Raw genomic sequence first — 6380 nt, 5'->3', positions numbered from 1 at the left:
GTGTCTACATTCATTTCCTCTATCAAAGTTTACAGTATTAGAAATAGTGAAGATAGAAAGTCAATAGTATATTAGGCACACATTACCGCATTTTACAGACGCTTCAGCGTTTGACTATTAAAAACTTCAAAAACAGAGAAGTAGGTAAATATCACCAAAAAATTATTTTGGAATTCTATAGCAAGCATTTCTGTTGCACACACAATTGATTTTGTAAATTAATAACAGATTATTGGCCAAGTACTGTCATAATGTTCAAAAACGCAGTTCTCACTTTGACTAACGTACCACTTATTAGTTACACAACATCGTTTATAGATCACAGATACGGTGTCTTTGCTGACAGTCTTAAATCTGCATCTACAATGGAGGAAAATTTATTCATTTTACAATGCAGAAAAAGGAAATCACACTGAATGTAAAAATGTTCTCTCAATAAATATTCTCCATCCTTGCTGTCGCTTTCTTGTAAGACCAGTCAGTAGTGGTTTTCGGAAAGCTGAATTTAGTAACCTTTAGAAAATTTTAGTTTGGATTGTCATTGAGTTTTCTATGTAACTCCTAGTTACGGGTCTAAGCAAATAGCTCACAGTTGATTGCTGCCCATACCCGTGTTCAACTAAGTTCCTGCACAGGCTAATAAAGGATCTCATTTCTTAGAATACAATATTTATCCTGCTACATAAGAAAAAATAAATGCATCTCCATCATAGTGACAGCGAAGTATTACTAAAATTACATCTCACATAACCGAAGGAATATGTCTTACGTAACGTCATAAATCCGAGCACATACTTTCCATAACGTCAAATTGAGCATTGTTGCAAGAGGCCGCGCATCAACTGGCGAAATTTGTCATCGGTTCCGGCTGTACCTCCTGGGAGCCACAACGCTCGCCACTCATTCAGGTACGTAATTTAAATTGTAAGACTGTGCAACAGATGATAAAGGAAGAAGCCCTCGCAAATGGCAACATCAAAGATGTCGGGGGCAAGCATTATCCAACTGTTGTTATTATTGTTGTTGTGGTTTTCAGTCCAAAGACTTGGTTTGATGCAGCTCTCCGTGTTAGTCCTTTCTGTGCGAGCCAATTCATCTACGAATGACAACTGCAACTTACATTCATCGGATTCTGCTTACTACATTCATGTTTTGGTCTCGCTCTATGATTTCTCCCCCTGCTCTTCCCTTCAATACTAGACTCGTGATTCGTTGATGTTTCGGATGTGTCCCGTCAACCGACCCCTTCTTTTGGTCAAAGTTGTGACACAAATTTTTGTCTCCCAGTTATGTTAAGTACCTCTTCATGAGTTACGTGATCGATCTATTTAATCCTCAACATTTGTCTCAACTACTTTTCGTCCAAGCTTCGCTTCCATGCTTGCTACATTCCAGACACATAACTTCCGAAAAGGCTTCCTAACGCTTAAATCTATATTCGATGATAAGAAATTTCTTTTCTTCAGAAATGCTTTTCTTAGCATTGTCAGTCTATGTCGGTATCTTCTCTGCTTCGGCCATCACCAGTAATTTTGTGGCCCAAATAACAGATCTCATCTACCACAATAAAAGTCTCCTTCACTAATCTAATTCTCTTAGCATCACCTCGTTTAATTTGACTACCTTCAATTATCCGTATTTTGCTTTCGTTGATGATAGCCTCCTTTTAAAACACTGTCCATTACGTTGTACTGCTGTTCCAAGCCCTTCACTGTCTCCGGCAGAATGAAATGTCGTTGGCAAACCTTAATGTTTTTAGTTCTTCTCCCTGATCTTTAATTCCTGCTCCAGTTTTTTTCTTTGGTTTCCGGTACTGCTTGTGCTCGTTACATATTGAACAACATCGAGGATCGGCCACAACACTGTCTCACTCTCTTCTCAACCCCTCTTTCCTTTTCATGCCCTTCGACTTTTATAACTGCCGTCTGGTATCTGTACAAGTTTCAAACAGCCTTTCGCTCCCTGAAAATTACTCCTGCTATCGTCAGAGTCAATATTGTCAAATTCTTTCTCTAAGTCTACAACTGCTATAAACGTACGTTTGTCTTTCCTTACTCTATCTTCTAAGATAAGTTCTAGTGTCAGTATTACCTCAGGTGTTCCTACATTTCTCTGGAATCCAAACTGATCTTTCCCAGAGTCGGCCTCAACCAGTTTTTCCATTCTTCTGGAAAGAATTCGTGCTATTATTTTGCAACCATGACTTATTAAATGAACAGTTCGATGATTTTCACACATTGGAGCTACTGTGTTCTTTGGAATTTCAATTACTACATTGTTATTGGCGTCTAATGCTAGTTCGGCTGTTTCATATACCTTGCACGCCAGATGGAAGAGATTTGTCATGGCTGGCTCTCCCTGGGCTAACTCTGAAGGAATTCCTCTACCCTGGGGTCCCGTTTCGAGTTAGATCTTTCAGAGTTCTGTCACATTCTTCTCACCGTATCATACCTCTCATTTTCTCTTCATGCACGTCCAATTCTCTTTCTATAATATTGCCTTCAATTTCATCTCCCTTGTATAGAACCTCTATATATTTCTTTTAGCTTTCAGGTTTCCCCCTTTTGCTTAGAATGATTTTTCATTTGAGCTCTTGATATTTAGACAGCTGCTTCTCTTTTCTGCAACGGTCTCTTTAATTTTCTAGTAGGCGGTTTCTGTCTTTCCCTAGTGAAACATGCTTTAAAATCTTAACATTCGTCCTCTAGCCATTTTTGCTTACCCATTTTGCACTTCCCGTCATATATAAATCGGATTTTAAAACACTTACAAGTTAGCAGCAGTGTACGACGGAACGAACGGAAACATCGCAGAAATGTCTGACTCTCAAATCTACTGTCATCTGTAAAACAAAAAAAAATCTGCATTGACCATCCCGTTGGCTCTGGACGGACATGAAAAATGAGTTAAAAGTGATCTATTGGCAGCGTAATGGGCAATCACTTCGTACAACCAACATGGGGATAGCACGACAGGAACAAAAACCAATGTCGCAATGTACATTAAATCTTGGTGTGATTATTCTTCACAGCCCCGATAATAATTTTAAAACTGTTGAGTAAGTAAACTCTTGCCTCCAAATGCTATTGACTGCAATAAAGTAATTGTTCTACGTCTTTCGAATGCACAATGAATCTCTAGGAAATTTATCACAGTATGTAGTGAACCCCAAGAAGTTAGTTAATGTATGGATAATTCATTCCAAACTAAGAAAGGGGTGTCGGAACTTTCCTAATGACCACGTGTGAGCAGGTTCACAAAGACTCATCGAGAAACTGTGGTAAAATTTACTTGCAAACTGCCAAAAATTAATAATGTGCTACGAATTCAAATGAAATATCAGCGTTAAGGACCAGAAAAAACAATTGGTACCTAACTTCATTTTTTCAGCTTTGGTTCAGATCAACCATCGGAACGACAGCAGAGCTTACCCTGGCTATGTGCGGTTCCCACCAAGCCAGAAACTAGTGTGTCTATGTTAGCTGTTTGCCCTCTAGGCGCCCCCGCGAAAAAAAAAAAAAAAAAAAAAAGAATCACGTCCAAACTGACGACGCTTAAGCGGGACACGTGACCTGTTGCTCCATACGAATCTAAGAGGAGAGCATCCGAGTGATACCCTCTGGCCAGAAAAACTCCAATTGACAGACCAAAGATGAAGACGAATACCCCAATACATGTCGGGACTTTAAAAAATTGCTGAAACATCACCTGTGCGAAATATGTCTCTAGTTACCCAGAAGTTGATGTGTTGTAGTGCTGCTACTTGCTTGTCATTACAATTATTTCTGTTAGACTTTCATGTTCACTTATTCACATGTAATCAAAGTGACAATTAACATGCGATTAAACAAGTCAGCCACAACACTAGCTACGCGTTCAATAGTAAATAATAGCATTCCGCTTATGAACCGAGTTTTCTAAATTCATACTGTTGATCCACTCATTTCCTCTAAAGATTATTTTATGTTCCCATCAAAGAATTTAACTTTGTTCTTAACGCAGTTCCTTCCTAGCAATTTGTGACAGTCAAGTATCAAACAGTTCTTCCTGGCCTACTCCATTATTTTAGGAGATTTTGCGTGTGGATCCATAGTTGACAACACATTTTTCTGAGAGTAGCGGTTCCATAGTACACTACTTTGCTTTAATTAATTTTTATTTTCCTAAGGCAAGACGCTCGTAAAAATTTTTTCAGTAGAACAAATCATTGCATATACTTCACTGAAATTTCTTAATCTAAAGTGCATCCTAAGTGCATAAAAAATTAAATGCCCAACATGTTTATCCTGCCACTCAACTTAGCGAAGAGACTCTTCAGTATTACTTTTGGTATTGCTAATGCAGTCAGAGTTTCTGAGCACTTGCTTAACCCAAACTCACTGCTTCTTTTGAGGTCATCTGTTGACGGTTGATTGTTGGATAGTCTTCTTCGAAACAAATAGGGAATCACAATCCTTACTTACAAACTGTGGTTACTTGCATTTACTTACGTTATTTGAATAACTTTGAACGAATTCTGTTCTGGTTTTTAATCATGCCTTTGTTTGCAAAGATGTGGCAGAAATGTGAGTATGCTTTATTAAATTGTAGGCACGCTATTTTCATATGTTATCCACAGATGAGCGGCCTGTGCACATTTTGCTTTATTCGTTCGTGTCGTTATAAGCACGCCCAGAGGGATGGCATACCTTAAACTCACAAGGATGGTCCACCTAAATCAATTCTGAACATCATCAATTCAACATTTAGATATCTGTCCCACCCTGAGATTCCAAAGGAGTCCAAATAAGTCTAGGAACCCTCTTGTGTGGAAAAGTTGACATAAAACAACATTTTGCTCTGCCAAAATGGTTAAAATATCGGTTTATAATGCAGTCATGTATTTAATGGTAGCAACTAAGTTCTTTCAGGGAATACGTATCAAGGTTGGAGCATTCACTCGAGACATCTTGAAGAGAATTAACAAACAACGTATAACTGCTGCTGAGAAATTAATTGAAGATCTAGCAAAGACTACGAGACAGAAAAGAAGAGGCCGGAAGAGAGGCCTTGAAGAAAAGGAGGACACTTTGTACAGCTCTGGAGCGTTTAATGCAGGGAATGGCAAGGAGAAAATGTTCAGTTTTGAAGGGAATTTTCTCACAAAATCTTTTTCATTGTTCGGGTAGTTTTCTCACACACTAGAAACGATGCAGGCATGATTTTTGGCAATACTTTTGCAGTATGTATAACAAACTTACTAACTGGGGTAATTTTTTTCAGTGAAAAAAGCAACACAAATATTCATTAAATATCAGTGTGTTAAAATGCTTATATAGATTTGTTTCTGTTAATTCTGAGGCTATACTGTAATATTTACAAGACAATTTGTTGGAAAAGATCTGAGGAAGTGGTACCTTTGTGAATCATAGTGTCATAAAACTTAAAAATTAAAACGAAAAACAGCATAACACAAAATAAAACCATGGAAGCTGAAACTTAAACGGAAGAAGAGAGAAAGGAATTAGCTAACTCGTTGTTTCAGTGTGGAGATTGTTTCCAGAAACTGGGTATAATGGAAGTGGTCCCCCATCTCGTAGCTTCAGCGTGGAGATGTCTTTCCCCAGAAACTGGGTATAATAAATGGGTATAAGTATGATATGGAACTGACCCCCTACCAGACTTATCGTCACTAGACGTATTCCGTTTCGTGGGCTCGAAGGGGAAACGGGCTCTAAGGGAAATCGTTAGAAGAGAAATACAGATGTTTCACTGGGAATCTCGGGAGTTTGGATTTGAAGGAATATTGATTACTGCTCGAAACCAAACAACTCGTGATTAATAATTTACATCACTATGTACATCCACTTATTGATTGATAATGTTAAGCTAAGTCTACGTTGAGTAATCTATATTGGCATGACGTGAATAACTGTTTTTTTATGTGTGGCTAAAATAAATTTAGCAAACGACGATATACTTATTTTCTGCGAACAGACTCATTGTAAATAAGTAACAATGCCTGATTTGTAGATAGCTATCCTACTGTTTATTAAGGAAAAACATTTGTTTTAATTGCACTGAACATCTGACAAATATAGAGAGTAAAATATTACTGAATTTTAGTAGAAAACACCACACGTGCATGTCTGTAATTGTCGAGTAACTGTAATTAAAAAGATGTCATTCATGTGAGAAGCAAAAGAATACCTATGACATGCAGGTCAAGTAGAGGCTATGAAACAATAAAATAACGGTGTGACCTCAAGTCATGTCTTGCCTGTTTACTCGTTGTAAATACATAAATATCACAAGACGGATACTTTTAGTGCCAAGCTATGGTGAGGCCAAGGCAAAATTATGTTTAAAATTTGATACGCTACTTGAATTATGTTTCATGG

This window comes from Schistocerca americana, chromosome 7 (assembly GCF_021461395.2).
Source record: "Schistocerca americana isolate TAMUIC-IGC-003095 chromosome 7, iqSchAmer2.1, whole genome shotgun sequence".
Taxonomy (NCBI): Eukaryota; Metazoa; Arthropoda; class Insecta; order Orthoptera; family Acrididae; genus Schistocerca; species Schistocerca americana.
The sequence above is the reverse complement of the archived record's forward strand: the minus strand, read 5'-3'. Positions refer to the sequence as shown.